This window comes from Octodon degus, unplaced genomic scaffold, assembly GCF_000260255.1.
Source record: "Octodon degus isolate 3935 unplaced genomic scaffold, OctDeg1.0 scaffold00085, whole genome shotgun sequence".
Classification (NCBI taxonomy): Eukaryota; Metazoa; Chordata; class Mammalia; order Rodentia; family Octodontidae; genus Octodon; species Octodon degus.
Window position 1 is genome coordinate 1,570,720 of NW_004524661.1, and position 24,829 is coordinate 1,595,548.

Here is a 24,829-nt window from a genome sequence, read left to right on the forward strand (position 1 = left end):
GGTAATCCGTGTGACCCAGCAGCGCAGGCTGGGATTTTGGCCGCATCCCCAACACTTTTTATGAGCCTGAAGCAGTGAGAGGGAATTTTCATCATTTCAGACATAAATAACTGCACAAACAGTGTTGAGATCAGACACCTGAAAATGTACCACTCCCTGAAAGACAAAGCTCACAGCTGGATTGGCTTCCCAGAGCACAGCAGCATGGCACTTCCATGACAGGTCCAGTGAAATCCCTGTCCCCAGAAAGGAGCCCCTTCTACGCCTTTTCCTGCTGCATAGATTTTTATGCCACTTCCCCACGCTTTAGCCTCTCGATCCCCTTCCTTCTGAAAGCAATGCAGGCTGGGAGATTCATAAGTTTCACCAGCCACTCCAGACTCACCTACTCTTCCTCATTCCTCCTGTTGGGTATAGAGGATACCTCCCACCGGGGGGCATTTGTGTTCCCTTCTGGCTGTTCAACTCGCACATCAACAGCCCCCTCTCCCCAGTCCTTGTCACCAGCAATGATACATCTCCATCTCAGAAACCAAACCAGAATCTCTCCTCATCTTTCTCCAACTCTGTCTGACTTTCCTCATTCTCCATAAAGCAAAAATATCTTGCAAATGTCATCTCCAAGCCCCATCTTTGTGTCAAATCCAACTTGACTTCACCACCACTCCACAGAAAGCCTACTTCAGTGAGCTCTGTGTGTCTGTTCTCATAGTCCTCCCTTGTCCCTTGTACCTTTCTAAGACATCTTGTCACTTAGCTTCTGCTTTGCCGCCCCCTCCTGTTCCTGGAGGCTGATCCTCCATCTCTTTTTGTGCCTCTGCACCAACATCTAGAAGTTGGAGTGTCCCTACTTTCCATCTTTAGCTCTCTTCTCTGGCCCCCGACCCCTTTTCGGTGACTTCATTCCTTCCCAAGGTCTTAGACATCATCTATGCACTGTGGGCTGTGAAATTCTAGGCCTAGTCTATTTCCCCAGAGCTCTAACTCATTCATCTAGCTAATTCCTTGACACCTCCACTTGGACACCCACTACACCTCTTTATTTGACGATTCCATAATCAGGCAGTTTATAGAACAAGCAATACAACAAGTTTTTAAGATGCAGCCAAAAGAGTCAACCACATTAAAAATTAATCACATGCAAATTAAAACAAAAGTAAGATTTTTTTTTAACCAATTAGTTTGGCAACAAGAGGTCAAAGCATTTAATAACATACTGCTGATAAGTGTTTGAGCCAAAAGATACCTTGGTAATTAATGTGGAATATAAATTGGTATAATCCCTTTGTAGAGTGAATTCTAAATTACTATCAAAATGAAAAAAATATATCCTGATAGAGCCAGTACTTTTATTTCTAGTAATTTATAAAAAGGTATCTTCTGAAATATAGGAAGTAAAGCCATGCTGTTATGTTGAGCTGTGGGGGACTCAGGGCAACAATTTCTGACATTGCCAGTTAAACAGAAGACCCAATGCTATTATGGGCTACTGGACTCTTTTAGAATATTTTGCTGAGTTTACACACCTATAATACTCAAATAACGGAACTTAACAAAAAAGAAGATACAGATGAATGTCCATTTTGTATCTGTGTATTCAAAGTGGATGGGATAGATATATAGTTACATTCTCTTAATGAATAGAATGATTTGTTCTAATGGTGTTTGTAAATAGGATCTCAAGTTCACATCTTGTACAGCACTTAACCACTAAGAAGAATGTATGCAGGGTGTTAGTTATTTTTTTTTCAAAGTTTTATTGATAAACAGATAGCAATGAGACAGTTTCAAATCCAATCGGAAGTACAGTTTCAACAAATAATACACTGCATATATTCTTCTTAGTGGTTAATTGCTGTACAGGGTGTTAGTTATTGAAACTGTCCTAGCGATTTGATTTGAAACTGTCTCATTGCTATTTGTTTATCAATAAAATTATGAAAAAAATAAAAATAAAAAGGTATCTTCAATTAATATATTAAATGTATTTACTTGTCTTAATATTTGTCAGGTAGATACAGCCACATACTGTATTTGCAGATAGATGTTGAAAGCATTCAGAAAACCACCTCTAACAGCAATAAGAAACTAGTCCCATAGGTGAAAATACAGCTCCACAGAGGAGTACTATTTAACTACTAAAAGAATAGAAAATATCTTTATAAGCAAGTCCAGAAAAGACTCCAAGGTATTGGAATTATAATTGAAAATATTTAATTACAATTGGAATTGTAATTAAGAACATAAAGTCACAGAAGATGGTATATAATATATATGTTTCTCTTATATTAAAAAGAGTGGTAGAGACCAACCAACTCTCACACAAATGTTTACACGAATGCAAAACACTACTGTCAGGACACACACAGACCTTGTGATGGAGACTGTCCTTAGGACAAAAGAACCAGAGGACCAGCTTCTATGGGATGAGGATTCTGGTACTTTCTTGGCATATTTCTGTGCCATTTAACTTTTTCACATGTTCTTTTCCTACATTTGAACTTTAAAATACTGTTTCATGTCCTGGATGATTCTCACCTTCAGCTCCCCACTGAAACTCTGCCGGACCCTCTTGTGTCTCTCTGTCAGTCTCCCTGCTTCTTTTTCAGTCCTCAACAGAGTACCTCTACTTATAACTTACTTATAACAGTATTTTGAATACTGGGGTTTCAAAGGAGATTTCATTTAAGAAAATCTCTGCCTAGAGGGGCTTCCCTAATGGAAGAGACACCTTGCCACCATCACTCTCTGACCTTTTGCCCTTCTTTTTTTTTTAATGCATTTCTCACTACCTGACTTATTATATATTTCTTCATTTGTTCATCACTGGCTTTCCTCCATTGAAATGTAAGCTCCAAAAGAGAAGGGATAGTATTTGTTTCATTTACAACCCTGTGCTTTGTGGTTAGAGTAGTATTTGACACTCTGAAGACACTCAATGAATGTTCGTTAGATCCACAAGTGGTTCTAATGCTAAGGGAAAATAATAAATAAAAAGACATTTATGGAAAGGCCACAGATTTAGAAAATATGGTAGCCAATGTCCCCAGTTTACTTCCGGACCTAAAATCCAGAGGTGAGTCATTATCACTGGTCCTATCCAGTTAATAGTGACAATCATTTGCTAACCCAAGGGTCTGGGGTCACAAAGTGTGGCACTAAGTAACAGAGAGAAGATGAAGAGGACAAGCGTGATGGCTATCAGGAAAAGCCACTCCAAGCAGTGTGGACAGCAGGGGAAATGCTGCTGCAGAAATCAGAGTTAGGCAGCCTTTGGCATCCCCCCACCCCCCAGCATCCCTTCTTGTCAGCATCCCTTTCTAAGAGAAGATCAGAGCTGAAGAAAGATGAGAAGCAAGGAAAAGCAAAGGCCATTCTTGGGTCTTTGGGTTACCCTGATTGCACTGAGTTCTGGCTTCTGATGGGTGATATACACTGGGTTAGGACACACAGCCGCCAAAGGAGAGAGTGAATGAATCATTAAATTACCTAAAACCCCAGCAGGCTGGCTAAAGGCAGGCAAGCAGTGAGTCAGCAAGACACAGGAGTCAGAGATTAAGTAGACTCCTTGAGCTGCCCAGAAGCCATGGCGTGTGTGCCAGGAAGTCCCACCCCTGGGTGCCTGCTGTAGACCTGACTGGCCCTAGCACCCAACCCATCCACCCACAGGGCCCGGGATCCTCTTTACTGAGCAATAATTCAGGAGAACAGGTAGCTGGAGCCTCCGACGGGCTGCGAAAACTGTGTTCTCAGCCCTGTTGCTTTAGTGCCAGTGTGGATTGTGCCGGGACCTCCCAGAACCTCAGGAAACCTTGTGTTTTCTAAATTGTACTTTTATGTTCAGCAAGCCCTCAGGCTACCTGGTTAAAAGTTGACATTAAAAAATCCTCTGTAATTGGCTTGTTTGAATGGTGTCCTCTGCAGAGTCATCAAGGCGGGCTGTGTTCATTAGCAACAGCTCACATAAAATCCAAGCAGTAAAATGTCAATCATTCCACAGCTTCAAAAATTTCTTGGGGCTTCCTCCAGCCCAACCAGATGCCGACAAGAATAAATCTAGGCAAGTGGACCTTGGTGTAGTACTGTGTAAACTCAGCTTTCTGTTTGGGACTTATGCCAGATAATTCTAGGTGGAGAGGTTTGGGATGCCCATTGTAGATATTTAGCAGCATATTTGGCCTCCACCCACCCTATGCCAGTAGCAATCCCCATTTATGACAATCTGAAAATTCCCCAGACATTGCCAAATATTCTCTGGGGATTAAAGCACCCTGGGTGGAGAACCACTCTTCTAGAAGCTTTTATTCACTTAGTTGAAATTTAGGAAAGAAAGTAAAATTAATTTCCAGAAGGTGTAGGTCCTGTTCTAGGCACTGGACATGGCCAAAAGGCAAGGGGCCCCAAGCCAACTTCTTTAAAAGAAGAAGACCAAGCCCTTGGTTCTTTCTTAATGGCCTACTTTCAAGTGCTGGGTTTCCCACAGGAGGCCAGGGTGGGGTGAGTGAATGGGTAAGGAAGATGAATGCGGGGGAAACTCCTCCAAAGACCCTAGTTTTTAACTCTTCCTGTAGGTGGCTGTTGCAGGTCTTGCAAAGAGCACAGTGGGTGTACAACAGTGAATCATCTCAGCTAATTGCAGAGATCACTGTGGAGCCTTGCAAAGCCAGGCAGGGCTTAGCTTGCAACACCAGGCAGCAGTACCAGGCGCCCAACGAGGATGTTCGCATTAATAATTGGCCCTGACACAGCCACAAAGCACTCCCTGCAAGCACTCCCTGCTCCGGGCCTATGCCAGGAAAAATAGAGAAGCAATCAAGAAAAACACAGCAGCATTTATTGCCCCCTCAAGTGCGAGGCAGCCACCATCTTCATTGGCTTTGGCCTCTGAGACTGACTGGTGGGTTCAGCAGGGCACTGCAGAAGCAGAGCAAGCTGTGGTGGGGAAGATAAATAGCAACAGGGAAGGGAACGAGGAGGGCTGGAGACGCACATGTAGTGTCCCCATTGCAGGGAGCTGCAGGGAGGGCTCACTCAAGCAACAGTGCCATCATCCCCAGAACTTGTTTGGACAAAGACAAGGTCCCCACAGAGTAGAATCTACAGGTAGCAGGAATGCGCTGCTCCATCTGGAGTAATCAAGGCCTGTGGGTGGGCAAGAAGGCACGGGGGTTTGTTGCCTGGAGTTACTGCAAGCAAATAGGCCAGGGAAGGGCCTGAAGGGCACTATGGAGGGCTGAGAAAGGGACTGTCACCTTAGAAGCACATTTCCTGGAACATGGGACAACTTCTCCAGGGAGTGCAAAGACAGTCTGCGCTGAAAGGAGAATGCGGCTTTTCTAGTCCTGAGCCATAATCCACAGGAGCTGCTTCTCCCTCTTTGAGTCTATCTGATAAGGACAAAGAAAAGTCTTGATAGGAGACTTGCCAGGAGACCTTTGATGTCACTGAAGACATGTGGGCCCTCCTCTCCCTCTTCGACAAAGCAAAAACAGGCTTATGGCTCAAACTTTGGACAACCAAGCAAGTATATTTAATCAGAGGTTAAATCACAATTATCAAGATAAACTTTACATGCAGTGAAATTCACCCTTTTTAATGTACAAAGGGTGATCAAAAATACAACGTTTAAATTTTTAAAATTTGTACAGTAAAGGATGCATTCATGTTAATCTCCCTCAGAATATTCCTCTTTACACATACTAGCCTGTCATTCTTCCCACTTTTTAAAGTAGCTCTAGAAGTCTTTTATGAGTCCTTTTACAAGTTTTTACAAAACTACAGCTAGGCCTGCTGCCCAGTGCCATCCAGTGGGGAGGCAGGCTCATAAAACATCACTGTCTGTCCCCAGTCTGAAATCCTGTGGTTTCTGGCTCTTCTCCAATGTCAAAATGACCATGAAAAACAAATGTTTTAAGCCAATTCTGGACATCAAAGCAGTCGTGGTAGTACAGCTCATGATACTCACGAAAGAGGACTTGCAGAGCTGCTTCAGGAAGTTGCAAGCATGGCGAGGCTAGCAGGGGCGGCGACCCTAGGACACATGTGCCCCAGCTGTTACCACAGTTCGTTGCCACCAAAAGATGGAAAGGGTTCACCATCACTGGGCCGGTGTGTTCAAAACACGGAAGATGCTTTGAGGAGGTTTATTGGCAAAGTGTCTTTTACTGCAATCATTTTTTTTATAAAGCTCAAACATTCCCCATAGTTTTCCATTATACTTCATACATTTCTATGGGTTTTGACAAACACATGCAGTAGTAAAACCATCATTACAACTGAGATGTAGGTGATTTCCACCACTAAAATCATCCCCCCAAAATCCTCTAGTCTCCCAGAGCTCAGTTCTTCTCTACTCCAACCGTAGGCACTCTTAGGTTTTATCCCTATAGCTTTTGTTTTTCCTAGAACACCATAGAAGTGGAACCATCCAGTTTGTGTACCCTTTTGGATTTTTAGTTTGTATCTATCCTTAGCTCAGATTTATGAGACTGTAATTGGCTCCATTTAAGATAGTTCTTATAAAGTATTCTTTTGAAAAAAAGTCCACAATTTAAAAAGAGAGATATGGAAAAAAGAGATATGATTTATAAAACAATAGTACATAAGAAAGAAATAGTGCAGGTATTGCACAAACATGGCAAGCATCAGAAAGACTGGATGGGAATTGAGAGGGAGCGAAACCTTATCCTACCTGCCAAGTTAAGTGGCTTGCCAATTGCATGGATGCTGGAGAAGACTTCTGGATCCGAGACAAAGAGCCTGATTACTCATGGCCCAGGAAGCAGTGTTTCAGCATCAGCACATTTGAGAAAGCTCTCTTTGTCCCTATTCCCACAGGGGCCGTGCTGGTGGACCTAATGAATGCTTTCACACACAGGGGGCTGCATTCTAGGTCAGAGACCCCTAAGCTTAGGGCACCAGAATCGTTTACAATGGGCAAAATGCATGTCTGTCCTTTGTCCCAAAGGGAAACTCTATCTCAGTCTTCCTAGGCTCTTTGCTAGACAAACATCCCTGCAGAGATAACAATGACCAGTTAGTATCTCACTTGCAACATATGCAGGCATGTGAGGGACCTGTGGAGAATTATGTCCCAACAGGAATGACTAAAATCTGGGCCACACTGGCTTCGATGACAGAAAAGGCAAAGCTAGGTAGTCGCAAGCTGGAGATTCCAGAAGAGGACATCAAGGCCTAGCCGACTTGAACACTGCCTTTCTCTCTAGAAGGCTCTCTGGATAGCTGAAAAGCCTAAGCTTGGCTAGATCTGATTCTAATCCCATATCTCCTCTCTGGGTGCTCTCTGAAGCAACTTCCCTGATGGAATCTGCTTTCCTAAACATGAGATGGGTACTAGGCTTTGTCCATGTGCCTGACATGTTCTTGGATAGCTACATTTCTGAGGGTCATTTAGTTCATACACATTCTGGTTTCTGCATTAGCGTTCATGCTAGTTAATGTAAATCTATTTCATCCACATTTTATCTATGAAATTGAGTGTCTAATCCTAAAAATCTGAGAACCAGGTCCCTAAATTCAATATCACAAATTGAATAATAGCAGTGTCCAGCATTATTATGTGTTCTGAGCTATTTATTTATTTATTTATTGATTGATTTATGGCAGAACCGGGGATTGAACTCAGGCCCTTTTGCTTGCCAGGCAAGCACTTATTCTACTGAGCTATCTCCCCAGGCCCCTGAGCTCTTTATATTCAAGATCAAATTTGATGTTCCAATCAGTTATATATTTGATCAGCATATGTATAAGTCTCATTCTACAGATGAGGACAATAAAATAGTCATGGACCCACAGATATAAGTGGCAGAGCTGCAATTTGGAGTTAGTCGTTGGGCCACTGGCCAATACTGCTTCAGGAAGGATTTACAGTAATGCCTGAACAGGTTTCCTAGGCAGCCAGCCTGTGGGAAGAACCTGGAGCTTTCTGCTGGTACCTCTGAACTGAGTACACCCATGATCCAGCAAATGGAAGCCCCAGGGTCCTTCTGAGAAGATGCCCTGTGTAGGCACCTAGGCAGGTCGTCATGCAAGACTCACAAGGTAGGAGGTTCACCCCGTGTCCTCCAGTATACCTGACTCTTGCGAGTCAGTCACACAGGAAGATTTGGGTATCTCCTGTCCCTGGAGCCCTTTCTTCTCACCTAGACTTCATCTAAAGCTTTCCAGGTTCTCACAGAGCTGAAAATTCTGTTCTAGATACTATGGTTACCTAATATATTACTCCAAAAACCATCAACTTTAAGAACAACTTCAATTTGCTCAAATATTTTTGAAATTACAGAGCTATTGTAAAGATCCCAAGAAGTAACACAAGTGTGATGGTTTGTCCCCCAAGCCCATGTTGAAATTTGGTCTTCAATATAACAATACAGAGTTGAGGGAGGGGAACTTTAGCAGGTGATGAGGCCATGAACAGGGACTAATTTCTTTCTGAGTCAAATTTGAACTGAGTCAAATCTCACATAGTGAGTTCACACTCTTTAGGACTGGATCATCGATCCCAGTACTAGCTGCTGGAAGCTGGAGGCCATCTTTCATGTTTTTCCTCCCCTCTGCACATTCCCCTTTGCCCTTCCATTTAACTCCAAGAGTTGAAGAGATATAAGGCCCTGGGCCACGTTCTTGAACTTTACAGCCTCTGGAACCATGAACCAACAATATATTCCTTTTTTAACAATATATTCTTGTTTTTTATAAATCATCCAATCTCAAGTATTCAGTTAATAATAGGGAAGAGAAGGGTGGGCAAGATAGCTTAGCAGACTGAGTATCGGCTTAGGCAAGTGCAGGGACTGGGGTCCAATCTTGCTGGCCCTGCCCCCAGGCCTGCTGAACAAGCCTTGTAGACCAGGTATGGTGGCACACACCTGTAATCCCAGCACTGGGGAGGCTGAAAACAGGAAGATCATTATGAGTCCAAGCTGCAAAGCTAGACACTGTACCAAATACATTAAAAAAAGAAAAATTAGGAAGAGACTAGGACAAGTGCTTAGAAAAGTATTTCCTATACAACACACACTTCATTTAATTACTAAATACAATTAAAATTATAATTACCAAAATAGAACATCATATTAAATCAACTATTCTTGAATACTTAAGCTATCCTTGAATATTAAAAGCATTACACAACCCAGTTGTGTCAAAGGTTTTTCTGCTGACCATAAAGGCTATGGATTATCTTCTAAAACCATCACCTGGGGACAGCACACACTATGCTCAATGCGAGGCCCAAAAGTACTTGAGGAAATTTTAAAGTGTTGCCCTCTTATATTAGGGACCACTAGTGTACATATGTGTATTCTTTAATGTGAACTTAGCTCAAGTATTCTTATTTCAAACCATCTGACATTGGGGCCGGCGAGATAGCTCAACTGAGTGCCTGATTAGGCAAGTGCAGGGACCACAGTTCGATCCCTGGCACCATGTGCTGCAGCACCTCCAGGGTGTGCTGAGCTGGCCAGAGTCCAGGCGTGGTGCACAAGCCTATAATCCCAGGGCTGGGGAGGCTGAAATCAGGAGGATCACCACGAGTCTGTGTTATGTAATGAGATCCTTCAACAACCAAATACATTTTTAAAAATTAAATAAAAATAAAACATCTAACATTGTGTAAAATTATACTTGGTGTGCAAACTCTTGATACAGTGTGTTTTGATGTGTTCATCTTACATCTGCATTCACAACTCACTCCTCGGGTCTACTAAAAGTGGTTTGCATGGAAATTTTCAGTGTACATACTTTTTTACTTAGGTGTCGGCCTTTTGAGCCTAACATCCAGTGGGACTGAAAATACACTCTGCCTCGGTTTATCTTCCTGTCAGCCCTGGCATGTGGGCATCACTACTCAAGGCCAAATTGAGGAAATTTTTTCTCAGAGAGACCTGCTCTCTGGTTCAGCATCACAGGGCTCGTCAGCTGCGAAATGCAAACCTTCCCCTTTCAGATACCCGACTCTCACCCTGCTCCCTTCCCCATACTGATCTACCTCTCTGAGGCTCCTGCTGACTATACATTATTCTCTTATGTTTTTTAAAAAAATATTTATTTATTTGGCACAGGGTCTTGCTACAAAGCTCAGGCTCACAGTGATCCTTCCTTTTGTCCCTTTTGCTTATTTAGAAGACCAGAATGACAGGCATTCCAAGCATGACCCTAGTATTAGACATTGCTATCTTCAGTGCAGTTGCTTAGTTCATAGGTATCAGCATATATAGTTAGTCAGGGTGAGAATCCTACCAATTAACTGCTAATTTCAAAAACCTTTTGTCTTAGCTACTTCAAGTAGGTTTTCCCCTCTGGTGACAAATTGGCCTCCAGACTCTAACCTGGCATTGTCTCTTTGGGTAACCCCTATAGGAAAAGTGCATCTCTTTCCTGCCTATTCCCACAGAGAATTCAGAGTCTGACTCTTGGACCACTATGGAATCACATGGCCAAGGAATCGAATGTTTTGATTTGCCAGACCTGAGTTGTAGGCACACTCCTGAACCAACCATTGACAAGAAGGGGCTATTCCTGGAGCCAATTACCTTGGATACTCTGACTGAGTAGTCCTGGATCACATGTTCTCAGGTAAAAGTAGGAAGTCTAGTATCAGCTTCTCTAACCATTTGGTCTGTGGGCATGAGAGAGAGAGAAAAAGGTAGGTTTCTTTGCAGGGGAAGGAAGGATACCAAGCATGTAAACAGCATGCATCCCTCACAAAACAGCCAGCTTGGAAAGCAGATTCCGGAGTAGGTGCTGACATGCTATGGGCAGCATTTTAGGGAGACCCACTGGAAAGTCAGCCAGCTCAGCAGGCCACTGCTAACGTGGCCCTATCTTGGTCCAGACAAAGTGGCTTCCACACTGTGCTCACTGTGGTGGCTCTGGGTGCTGAAGCCACATGCAGCAAGGAGGGCTGCCAGGGCTGAGCAGCACCCACAAGCCACTCAGGCAGGAACTTAGCCTCAAGGCTGACCCCTGCCCCTCGTTCTGGCCTGCAGCCTCCCCAGCACAGCCTAATCTTTGGAACAGGTGGGCAGCCTGAGCCACAGCTCTCAGTTTTCACAACCAGGAGCACAGCGAGGGGAAACTCATTACATGGGTTTAACAGGGTTTAAAGGGAGTTAAAAAGTCCTATGGGCCAAATTAAGAGGCCTCAACTTACAAGCTGAGTTATGAAGAGATCCCAGCCGTGTTTAGGCCAAGCGCAGGAGCCCGATGCTTGGTTTAGGCCAGTTGCAGTGAGAAAAATGTGAACTTCGGGGAATTACCAAACAGAAGAAATAACAGGTGCTGGAGTCTGGGAGGAGGCCAGCATGGGGTCTGGAGGCTGGAGAAGTCCCAGGGTTGAGTTTTCTCTTTCTTCTCCAGAAAGGTCACAGAAACAGGTACTATTCAAGTGGCAGCTAGCTTAATAAATTAAGGTATATCCTCATGCTGGGATACTTTTCAAGTACTAAGAATGAGATATGTCTTTAGGAAATAGCATGAAATGGTCTCCAAAATACGACAGTAGGTTAAGAAATGAACCTGATAATTGGGTGTGGTGGCACAGGTTCTTACTGTCCCAGCTATCCAGGAGAAAAGTTCAAGGCCAGCCTAGAGAACATGGTGAGACACCTGCCTCAAAGGTAAGCCAGTAAATGAGATGTATAACACAATGTATGGAAGGTGACCATCATTTATCCAAATGCACATGCCATCTACTTTAAGCATGGAGTTCCCATTTGTATAGATTAAAAAATACCCATATGTAGGCATATGCTTATTTATAAACAATTTCTGGGTTGGTGTACATGGAGAATGTCCTTGGTAGTTTTCCTGAGGCATTGATAACTATGGTCTCCTCCAGAGATGCACTATGGTACTGAGCCTCAGGAGTGGTAGAGAAAGTTACTTCCTAGTGCATAATCTTTACACCACTAGAATCCTAAGTCTTATATCTATTTTCCATTTGAGGATAAAGGTTGCCAGAGTCTACTGCGTGTCTCTTGTGCAGTGTGTTTCTGTTTGCATCACTGTCACACTGAGTTTTCAGAATGCTCCTACAGTGAGCACTGCCAACAGTTCACTTTCCCTGGGAAGAAGAGCAGGCCAGAGACTCGCGCAAGCGGCTGGGCAAGATGCAATAATCAAGCGTCTGTGGCTCTGCATACAAAGTCCTTGACTGCGGAGAATGCTACATTTCCTCCAGCATGATGTCTTGTGCCTCTCCTGTTGCTGAGACAGGGTACCTGGCACCTACACCTGTAAGGGGGAGAGATTGATTTTGGCTCACAGTTTGTAGAGGTTTTAGTCTACACTTTGCTGCTCCAAGGCAGGACAGCATGGCAGAGGGCTGTGGCAGAGGAAAGCACCCCTGAGGCAAGGTGCCAGAAAGCAGAGTGGGCTGGAGGGAGGAGGGAAAAAGATAGCCCCTCCAGGCCTCACAGGGACACACCTCTCCCCACCCCAGCCCCTGGCTTACTTCCCAACCTCATACTTAGCTATAAACCAATCGGTGGACTGATCTGCTGATGAACACTACACCCTGTGATCCAGCCACCCACTCCTGCGACATTACCACCTATGAGCACAAGAGGATTTGTGGGGCATCTAGACACAAACCAAGGCTTGGTGATCAAATCAAACCAGAAGCTCCTGGGTTCTGCCTCAGTTCCACTTGCATACAGAGCCTCTTTCGTCCATTCAATCTGGGAAGTTTCACGCTGTGTTCTCAGAAGTCACTTTCCTTTTGGGAAGAGAACTCTCTAAGGGCCCTTGCCTTCGCTTGATGGAAACTCATCCTGAGGACCTAGTATCAGGGTCATCTCAACAGATCTTGGGGGCCTAATTTGTGGTCCCAGATATGTCTCCAGGCAACCATTCTCTGCATAGACCAAGTTCCAAACACAACTCCAGGGCATTATTGCATATCCAGCCTGTGAAGAAATTAATAAACAGCAACATTCACCAGAAATATGAGATCTACACGTTTCCAGTAGAAAAGCTAGGAAAATAATATTACATATAAGAAAAGCCTGAGTATTCTACCAATATATCATTTCAACCTCATGGGTGCCCATGACATAAATACTACTTAAAATCTCATTTTACACACAAAGAAATGGGCATGGAGAGACTATGCAACTTGCCCAAGGTGGCAGAACTTAACTTCAAGCCTGGCCCAGCCCACACCCTTACCTGCCACATAGTACTCCTTGTCCAGGTATTTGCTTCAAAAGGCACCACATCTTACCTGCTGGGGCAGTTTGATTTGACTTGGGAATTAGGAAGGTATCAACCTCCACCTAGGACCTGAGAAATGGGAATGATGACAAGGGGAAACCATGTCAAAAAGTCATACTGAAGTTTGCAGAAACCATGAGCTTTCCAATACTCAGCTCTTCTCAAGAAGGGGCCATAGCTGGGTGACAGGGACCAAAGGGAATTCTGATGGTGGCTCTACTGTGCTTCCACTGAGTCTGACAGAAGCTTAGGAGAATTTTTCCCAAGATTTCAAGGGCAAAGCCCAGTTCAGGGACTCAGTGGAGCTTCTGCTTTGACCTTCTATTCCGTCTCTGTGGGACAGGAATTCCTAGAGGGGTGAGGGCAGCTTCCTGAACCACTGAAGAAAACAGCCTTGCCCTGAGAAAAGACATTTCTCTTGTTCTTCTCAAGGTTCTTAGCGCAGGTGCGCATGCACTGGGCTGCTAGACAAACCCCTTCTGAAGCTGTGGGACGACCTTGGAACGCAAATAAGCACAGATCCAGGACAGCAATAAAGCAGGCACTACCCTTCACCCCCCACAATTCGGGCTTTGCTAATTGATTTTCTGTTCTAATGAAGGTCGTTTTTATGGGAAACCTGAAATTTTGTTGGACAGAGTGAATATGCATTTTACGTATGAGGAAAGGGGGACAAAAAACACTAACTCTTGCAACTACCCTAAATAAAATTCCTTTACATGAAACATACTGTGTAAGAGACGGAACTCTCAAAATATAAACTTACATTACACAGAAACAGATTTTCTACTTAAAAATCCTTTAATTTACTAGGTGCTTGGGAGCTGCTATGAGCCAGTCTGGTTGGTCCGCAGGGACATGAGGTCCTGCCTCAGAGGTCCTGCCTCAGAGGGCTCACACGTGTGGGTGGAGACTGACGTCAGCCACTCCCCCACAGAAGTACTGTCTCAGCTGGGCTTGAGTTCCCCTGAAGCAGTGCTAAAGATGAGGATTGGAATGGAGGTGATAGTAGGAAGTCCCAGGAAACACAGCATGGAAGTAAGAATGTGAAACTGGAAGTGAAACCAGAAGGGAAGGGAGCCACTAAAGCATGCCTTCTCAAGCTAGTAGTCACAGGGCAGAACAGCGCAGAACACCCGCCACCAAGCCTGTGGAACAGGTGCGTGAGGAAGCTGGGATATTTAATCGCCAGGTATTCATTTTCTGACACTTTCAGCATGTTGTAGAGAAAACTCCTCTGGCCAAAGAAAACCCTGCAGGTAAAAGATGCAGCATTGGCCACCAGTTGGCGCAAACATGGTGAGGGCAGGGGCAGGGTGCTAACAGCATCTGCAGGCTCATGCAGCAGCCATGCATAAGACACACAGGGAAGCCAGGAGTGCTGGTGCGAGCCTGTACTCTCAGCACTCTGGGTGAGGGGGAGCTGAAGAAAGAGGATTTTAAGTTCCCCCAGCCCATTCCAGACAATTTAGTGACTTAGTGAGATCTTGTCTCAAAATAAAACATAAAAAAGGGCTGGGGATCTACCTCAGAGCAAATGCCCTGGGCTCAACTCCCAGTGTAGGAAAGAGAAGGAAGAGAGGAAGAGAAACGGGAGAGGAGAGAGAGAGGGAGGGAAGGAGGGAGGGCAGAAAAGAAGGAGGGCAGGAGGGAGGAAGACAGGGAGGAAAGAAGGAAGGGAGGAAAATAAGAATGACGACATCCAGCCCCGGAGAAAAGGATGCGGGTCTTGGAACCCAGTCTTTAGGTCACCGTTGGGCCAGTCTACCATGCTACACTGCTTTGATTTCCTCTTTATATATGGATCAAACACTTGTGCCTGCCCCATGAGGTGGCCGAGATTAAATGAGACAATCCCTGTAAGGGTCTCTGTGTGTCAGGCCATCCCCACCAGTGCCCCCAAAGCCAACCGGGCCACTTGGGGTCCCCTCTGACTCTCACGAACAGGTGGTTTCCTCTTGCAGCTGGCCATCTTGCCACCACAAATCAGGTGGCACTTTGTGCCTGCCGGCTAGAAACCAAACTTCCCATGACCTAGGGAGAGGCAGAATCCTCAGCCTGGCCATGCTCTCTGCTCCATTGATCCTGCTGGACACCCAATAGCCCACTTGTACGTGATGGCATTTACTTCTCTGCTTGTTGGATTTCAGTTGCAAGCCAGTTCTGAGCACCCGGCCTCAGGGAGAACAATGTCCCCTCTGTTCCCCCCAGCCATTCATGTCGACTTTTGTTTCAGCCCAAAATAACACTGCGCCAGAGGGTATTTTCTTAACACCAGCCAAACCCTTTGGAAAAGAGGGCAGGCTGTGACTGCTTGGGGTCTTGGGCTGATAACGATGCCGTGATGTATGGGTGAACTCTGCTCCTTCAGGCCTGGGGTGACCCTGGGATTAGGGCCACACTTATCTGCCAAGACATCTCAGAGTGTCTGGGGTTCCATTTCATGACGGAGGCCCTGGGGGCTGAAGTTATGTTATGTGCTTATGAACCAAGTGGAGTATTCCTAGGCAGGGCTGGAGCGGATTATGGCTGATCACTGGGCCTAAACCAAGGACATCTGAGAACGTTGAAGAAAGGAAAGGGATTCCACAAACCCAAACAAACACGAACTTCAAGCGAGGATGCAAGCACTCAACATTTTAAAAGGCCTGCCTGGGTGACACGGGTCCTGTGAAGGGCTGGCTCCCAGAGTCAGAGAGCTTCCAGGAATGCCTCTCAGCGCGGCTCCTAACAGCCCTGTAAATCACCCTCCAGCCGTTTTATGCCAAAAGGTGCCATTAAAAAAAAATTAAAAATTGACTTATCCAAAGGACCTTAAGAAAAAAAAAGTCCCAAACCCACCACTTTCTTTATTAAAGTTCACAGAAAATAAATATTAAATTTCTTTCAGCCTGAATTTTCTCCCCAACTATAATCATAGAAACTAGAGATGAGGGGTGGGAGACATGGAGTGAACCCTACTGGGTAAGTTTTTCCACAATCCCTGCACTAAATTTGTTGCCACTGTCCCTACAAATTCACCTTTCTGTTTGCTCTCGAGAAATCATGCAGATCCCCACAAACTTGATTGTTGAGAGCAACTCCAATTCTAGAAATTTTTTTGAAAAAAATATTTGCAGAAAAAGAATTTAAGCTTCCCTTTAATTACAGCCAAGCTTATATTTGGTTCGGCCCAGTCATGCAGTGGAATTGAACTTCCTTTCTGATTCATTCTTCAAAACCTCAATGTTGATTTTATCAGAAACAGATCTGACACTCTTGTGGTGCGGCCCGGGTCAGCCTCCAGCCCAGATCTGCCTCTTCACTAAAGCTCCCTCTGTTTGGTTTGCTTAAGGAGAAATCATAGCAGATTGGGTTTGATTTCTTCTGTTTGCAGAGAAAAAAAATGTACTGACCTTTCACTTGCCTTATTAGGGTAACTGGAGGTGACAAAAATCACAGAACACAATATTTTCCAAAGAGGGTTCCAATCTGTGAAAACTCACAGTCCTGGACCCTTACTATCTGCTGGTTGTGATGCCGCTGAGCTATGTGGCCGGACACCACCACTTTCTTCCTTGCCCTTGAGAGACACTCAGGTTAGCCCAGATGTTTCCCAAAACTGATAGAAACCGTTTCAGTTCCTTTCCCAACCCCATGAACCTTGGCGTTGATGTCTCCTTTTCTCACTAACCTTAACTAAGCCACTTAAAAAGAAAGTGGAGGGAGGGATAAAGGGAAATCTTTATAGATCGCCATCAAAACCTGACCACAAATGGTTCCAATTTGCTGCAGTGATTAAATCTATGTGAATTTAAGGGTTTTCATTCGGGTCATTTGCTACTTTGGAATTTTGCTGCATGCCTTGCTAAGAAAACGAGCTCATGAGTCACCAGTGAGTGTGAAGGAGGTAAAAGGTTGCTAAACAAACTCCAAGCAGAGCTTACACGGATGGATGTAGGAAAGAAAGACTCCTGAATTCTAAATGTGGACAGGAGATGAGTGTAGGTGGGATTAGATCTGTCCCTGTGCCTGGTGGGACATTTTGCAGCCAGGTTGGCCTTAGCAGGGCTGGCAGCCTGGGATCAAAGTAACAGCCACCAGATTGACCATAGGCTAAACTGAGTGTTTACACAAAAGTGCAAGTGCATTCTTTCCACCACAGAGCAGCTCCTACATTTGGAGATTAATTACATCTAAAACAGAGATTGTGAGCCAGGCATGGAGGCACACGCCTATAATCTCAACACTCACGAGGCTGAGGCAGGAGGAGCTTGAGGCCAGCCTGGAATACATAGTAAAATCCTGTCTCCAAAAGAAAAACAACAAAAAAACAGAGATTGTAAGCCAGGTTTAGTGGTACATACCTGTAATTCCATCACTCAGGAGGCTGAGACAAGAGGATCAGCATGAGCTCAAGGACAGCTTGAGCTAAGTGAGTTCAAGGCCAGCCTGAACTCCATAGTAAGATCTTGTCTCAAAACAAACAAACAAACCAGAGATTGTGGGCAAATCTTTGTGGGGCTTCTTGGGGCTAAGGCTTCTAGGGGAATATTTGCTCTGCTTTAGATTGAGATGTGTGTCCAGAGGCACAGATCTTGGGAGTCATCACGGGAAGGGTAACAGAGGCCCACCATGAGGCCTAGACTTCCTGTCCAGCACATGTATCTCTTGGTGTTTCACTTTCCCTTCACCCCACAGGCTGGACTGCAGGTGGTCAAAATCCCTATGTGTGACATCTCTCTAGCCCTCACCTCTCTTTCTCTTTCTGTACTTTACTTCCATTGTGGAGCATGTTTTCTGGATACTCCCATACCAGCAATTGTCTCCCTCTTCTACCACTGAACTGTGGTGAAAACACGCAGTTCATAGCTGAACTGACAGGCTACAGAATGCATGGTGAAATAATCCTGAGCAAGGAATTTCATTTCAGAACTCAGGCTCTATTGAAGGGGAACAGGAAATATGCTTGCCCCATCTACTGCGCAGCTGTATTGGAAGATTTAAAGGACAGAAATGCTGTCATGATTAACGCAAGAGGAATGATAGCGGATTTCTATATCCATGTTCTGAAAATACTTTATTATACCAGACAATAAAAGTCTGCCTGGATATGAACTGTCCAAATGTGTATACACACACACACACACACACACACACACACACACACACATCTTCCTCACAACCGTGGGCTCAGGACAGTGGCCTCTAAACGTGATCTTCAGATCAAGTGCATCAAAATTGACAATCTTGTTCCAAGGCCTGTGTCCAGGTCTCTTTGCAGCTGAGACCTGAATTTCCAGAGTAGTATTTGCCAGAGCAGGCCTGTCTATTGTTGATAGGACAAGAGTGACATGGACAAGAGCAACAAGGAATGTCCTTCCTCTTAACAGCTTTCTATGTATGTTAAAGAATATTAGAGCCAAGGGCCAGATAGACAGCTGAGCGGACTAAAGCGCCTGCTTAGGCAGAGCGCAGTGGCTGGGTTTAGGTCCATGCCCTGCCCCTGGGGTTGTGCTGAGATGGCTACTGAGACTGGCGTGGTGGCCAGCCCCTGTAATCCCAGTGCTTGGGAGGCTGAAAACAGGAGGGTCACTATGAGTCCATTCTACATAGTGAGACCCTGTAGACCTTGTACTAAATACATTTTTAAAAAAATCAGAACAAATGTGATAATACCACAAGCATGTTTGGCTTCACAGGATAGGTGAGAGCAAAATTAAACATGTAAATAAAAACGAATAATCAAAAAATTAACTGTGTAATTAGATTGGGTGGAGAAGAAAAAATCATCAACAGGACCTATAGGCTGGAAAGTGAAGGCTCCCACGGTAGAAGTGAAAGTTTTCATAGTTCTAAAAGCTGTACAGGCTGGTACCATTCCTGGCTGTATAAGCAGGAGGCTTTCTGTTCATTGATTCACCTGTGAAAAGGGAAGAGGATGCTGCAGAAAGGGTGCTGCATGCTTTTCCTCGTGGGGCTGATCACACTGGGCTTTCACGGGCTGCTTCTGGGGTCCTAGGAGTTCCTGGCTTTGAGAAGAACTTGCGTAGATGACACCTCTGAAGTGCATGGGGGGCAGGAGAAATCTTTCAGTTCTCACCCCTGGGCTTCCCACAGATCTCCACTTCTGATGCCACTGTGGACATCTTAACTAAACTCAACCTTCCTTAAGAAACCCAGAAGTCTTATGAAGAAATCTACAAAGTCAGAGGATTGACCATCATCTCTTAAGTCTCAGTCTGGGGTTTCATATGTTACGGATTCATTTATTGTCTATCAAATGTTTACCAAAGACCTACCGTGGTTAGGCACTATTCCTGTGGACCACAAAGTTCCCTTCAAGGGTGATGCCTTCTAGAAGCTCCCCATGGGACAGGAGTGTCACATGGCCACCCAGTGGACAAACATACAGACCAGGGAATGGGGGAAAATGTTAAGTCTCCATTACAAAACAAACTCAAAAGCATGCCACGAGAGGCTTGAAGTACCTGGGGACAGCATTCTTTAGGAGTCAGAAGAGGCTGTGCCCAGGAGTCAGAGCCAACGATCCAAGCCAGGTGCTCCAGGCAGAGAGAACAACAAGGCCAAAGTCCTGGAGGTGGAGCCAAATGTGACTGCAGGGCAGCGAGGGAAGGAGCCAGGGAGGGAAGTGACGTCAGAGCCAGGTGAGGCACAAGAGGCCCTGCCAAGTGGGCCTGGCCTGTAGGAGTGCGCACTGTGTTCCAAGAGCAGTGACATGCTGGGGACAGATGGGCTCCAAGTGGCATCCTGAAACATCCCTCCAGCAGCTGCATGGAGAACAATGCCAGCTGCACTTGCCCCAGCCACTCCGATGTCCTCGTTTCTTCCCAGAGCCCCAACCACATGCCGGCCCCAAAGCCCTTGCAAAGCTCTCCTCCTCCAGGAACACACTTGTCCCCGAAAGCCACACAAACACCCTTTCCTCCTTCAGCTCTTGCCTCAAAGACCCCTCCTTAGCACAGAGGTTATCCCTGACCTCCTCACCTAAAATATAGGACAGAGCTGCCCCCTATTCTCTTTTTGTCTCTGCAGCACTTGGATATTATACAGTATACCTATACTTATGCATTTGTGTCACCTATTTGTTTGGCACATTGTGGGTAATCAATATGTAGTTGTGGAGTGAACTAAGCGACCAAGTAGACTTGGGTGGTCAGACCTTAATTTTGTCATCATCAGCTTAATAGTGTCATCATGCAGACCTCCCACTATACCCTAATATTATTCACATCTGTTCATCAATGTACTTGTGTTTTTATTCATTCACTGATTATTAACAAATATTTATTGAGCATCTTTTATGTGGCAGAGGCTGGGCTGGAATTGAATGAGATGGGGCACCACAGTAGCTAATTAATAGTGTACTGTTAGAGTGAATAGTGTGCCCATCACCTCGCCCCTTCAGGCCTAAAGGCAGCATCAATATCCTGATGTTGCTAGTTTCTGGGGTTTTGTTAGACCTAGATCATGCCCTTAGTATCCCTGAAAGCAAATCCTTCCTTCAAGACCTCCACGCCATCTGGACTGAACTCTATTTCTGATCAGTAGTCCGACCACATGAATGAATAGCTCATAAGATACCCATGCATATTAAAAAATAATTCCTATACATATACATATACATATACATATACATAGCTGATTTTATACCTATTCTCCACCTCCCTCTCTAGTATGTGGAAATCTGCACTGACCGAACACATGACATGACCCCTAAGAGTCCATCTTCTTCTGTGTAGCACACTCAACCCCCTCCCCCACCCCTGCTTTGTATCACCAGCCCCACAGCCCCTAGTACTCTGTAGAAAAGCTGGCTGAAGTCAACTGGTAAACAATACCCACATACAATGCCCTGCAGGGTTTTCTGGAGGTGTCTACTCCAGTCCTTATTGCCTTGTGTTCTCCACCCACAGCAACAGCTGTTTCCACACCTCCCAACTAAGCAGCTTCCTTCTTCCTTATGGACTACTGCTAATCCTTAGGATCGGAAAAGAGACAGTAGAGGGAAAGATGGAAAGTAGATTTTGAAAAGAACTGTCAGTCCCTGGCAGAGAGGTCCTGGGGTGGGTTCATTCCTCAGAATTCACTCATTTCTTTTTTGTCCCAGGACAACAATATTCTGGGCTCAATGCCAGATGGTGGGGACCTAGAGATGACTTGGCTGGACACTGGTTATGGCTTTGAGAAACTGTTGGGGCTGGAGGGGGAGTAAGAGAGAGAGATGTACAAATGCAAACCAGTTGGCTGAGCCTGTAGTTCTTGGCAGGAGAATCACCCAGAGGGAACAGCAGGTTCCCATCACCACAGGACGGGCAAGTTCACTCCCAGAGAAGTGCCACAGCCTTCTGAAGGTCCGAGATCTGAGGTCCATCACCACCCAGATCTTCATCACCCACCTGGCTGCTAATCGCAAGGCTTTATTCTAAGGGGGTCAAGGAGCACACAGAGCACACCAACAGCCAGTAAGCGCAGAGAATGCCATTAGCATGGTTAATTACAGGAGGCTGGCAAGATGACTCATGTTGTTCAACAAGAAGAATGGGTTACCTGACTGTGCTGGGGTCCAGGAGCCGGCTCAGCGTTGCTCCACATCTCTCCCTTTCCTTATCGCCCACCTCAATCATGTCCACGGTTGCAAAACAGAGGAGGCATTACCAGTCTCATCTGTCTGTGGCATCTGATCAGAGATACCACTGAACAAATCAATTTGCTGAGTGCAGCCCAATGCCTGGAAATTCACTTCTGGGTACAAGGTGCTCAGTAGCATGGTAGAGCACCAAACCTCCCAGGGCCATGATGGGGAGAACAGATAAAGGGCTCAGTTCCTGTAGTCAGTCTGCTCAAAGACTGTTCCTGGTATTCACAGGTTTTGGGAAAATTTTTTCTCATGTGGAGTAATGCCTCCCTTAAGAGCTAAGAAGAAAATTTTGAAATAAAAATGTAAAGTATGACAGAAATGTCGTGGGGACTCACCTGAGATACAGGAGCTGCTGGCAATAACACAAGAAGACACAGCCTCCACATTTGGTAAGAAGCCAGCACTTGGGCCCAGACAAGGGGTGTGCGGGGCCCTCCTGGCCTCTGTCATTGAAACCTTTGCACCAGTGAGATCAAAAGTGCATGGCACGAATAAAGAGGTGGAGTCAGGTACAGTGAGCTAAGGGGCAAAAAAGAAAGGGAAAATGTTGATCAAGCAATTAGAGATTCAAGTTCAACACACTGAGGTTAAATACGGAGGCTCAGAGGGGAGCATGTGAGCCTTTCCATGGCACCACAGAGCTTCATGGGGAACAGAGGGAGCACAACCAGCTGAGGGCACTTTTCTTTTTCCTGTTCTACCTTGAGGATTGCTTGGCCTGGGAACCTGAGACTGGCAGACTTCTGACTGCTCTCCAGATTTCACAGACCTTGTATATACATCTGCTTGTCTGATTTGTGCAAGGTTCATGACCTTCCCCCTAAGATTTGGAAAGACTAGATGCTAAGAGACATGCAGTTGTGCAATGGAGAACCAGAGAAATTACATGCTTTGGTTTGTGAAGGCTAGAAATTCACCTCTCTGTCTTAAAGGAATTCCACACATCCCAGAACCTGGCACAGAGGAAGCACCCCACAGACCTTTGGGGGACAGTGAATTAAAAAACCAACCAGTGGGAACCTGCCTGGCCTAGCTGTCCCCCATGGCAACCAACATCAGCCAACTTTTCTTCAGCATCCTCCAGGGGCCTAGCTCCAGTTATGCCTGAGCCTGCCTTGTTTTGCAACAACACTGCAGAGCAAGTGCCGCTGTGCCCATTTCACAGGTGAGGACGCTGAACCACATCAAGCTTAGATGAGCTGCCCAGGCCTTCTGGCTTTCAACATCCAGGTCCCGGTACTCAGCCTGCCAGAGAGGTGAATAGACACAGGCCAGGCTTGGGAGAAAAGGCCCTCTCCATCTCCATTTGGTCTTCACTTTCAGAAGACAGAACCATCTCCCACACTCCTCTGACATGGGCTCACAGTTAAGGATTAGAATACACTCTGGATGTCCCGAAAGAGCTGGCCGTGTCTCTCAAAAGATGTCCCAGGGCCGTCAGGACACCACAGATGCTGCTATAACTTCTAATTGAAACCACAGCGTAGGCTATAAATCTCTGTGCCCGGAGAGGGTTGCACTCTCTCGGCCATGCGGGCAGCTCTGAAGCTAGACCTTGAACCTAGTGCTTGTCAACCTGATAGAGAAGCCCCAGGAGTGAGCAAACAAGACAAGGTGTTTCATTTATTATCAGACCACAGGAAAGTGCCCACAGCGGACATGGGTGCGGTGCAGCGTCCTCAGCCGCGGGCAGTGACCACTAGGCTCGCAGAGCCTCACGTGGTTTTCTCTCCTCCCATCTCCAACTTGCAATGCTCACATGAGTCCTGCTGTGGCTTGATGATGGTACCTGGGTATAAGAAGTAGCACACTGACAGGGCCACGTTGGGGGTGTCAGGAGTGGGCGTTCTTACCGTTCTCATCCCCAGAGGAAGGAATTTGTCACAACTTCTGCAGGGACTAGATGCACTCATTAAACCTCCTGGGTGAAGCAGTGCCTGGGTGGGTACCGAGACACTGGAAGTTGGCAGAAAGGAGGTGGTACATGGACGGGCAGAAAGAAAGTGGTACACGGATTAGCATTTCATCCACATACCTACACGTGTTTATATGCACATATACTATATGTAGGCATGTGTGTGTGTGTGTGTGTATATAATATATATATATATATATATATATTATATATATATATATCCAAGTTATACATCTATATTGTTTATGGTGTATTTATGTGCCTTGGTGGAAAGAAGTTCAGGAGAACCCATATTGGACCCCTGATTTGCAGGGCAGCCGGCTTTAGAGTTGGAGCTCAACCAGAGGGCTTTGAGTCGATGTGGTCTGGGACAAACAATTTAACCTCTCAGTGCGTCAGTTTCCTCATACATGAAGCTGAAGGAAATAACAGCATTGAAAAGCCCTGGAGGAGTTGATGTTGATGGGAGTTGACACCTTAAATGCCTACAATAGTGCCTGCTTTGTCACAAGTATACTCTAAGTGATACTTGTTATTCCTATGTTGCAGATGTGACAGTTTATTTTATTTATTTATTTGTTTGTTTGTTTATTTATTTATTTTTGGTACTGGGAATCAAACTCATGGCCTCCTACTTGCCAAGCAGGCACTGTGCCACTGAGCTACATCTCTGGTCCAATATGGCTGTTTATAAAAATGCCAAATTTTTGTTGAGAAAGTGATTTGAACGTGTGTGTGTGTGTGTGTGTGTGTGTGTGTGTAAAAGCCACAGTGGTCAGTGGAGGAGATGGAGCCCCGGGAAGGTGGTGCCCAGGTGACTGTGGCTTGCGCGAAGCAGGCTTTGTCAGCCCCGTGTTCTCATGACACCCTGCCTATGTCCATACATTCCCAGCATGCTTTTCCTTGAGCCACAGGTCCCCAGGTGACACCCTGTACCTAAAGAGCCTTCCCCAAGCAGCAGGCTGGCCTGGTGGCCTCCCTGCCACTTGGGGATGAGGACACCCACTGTTGTCCAGCAAGCCCCTGCCTTCCTCTGT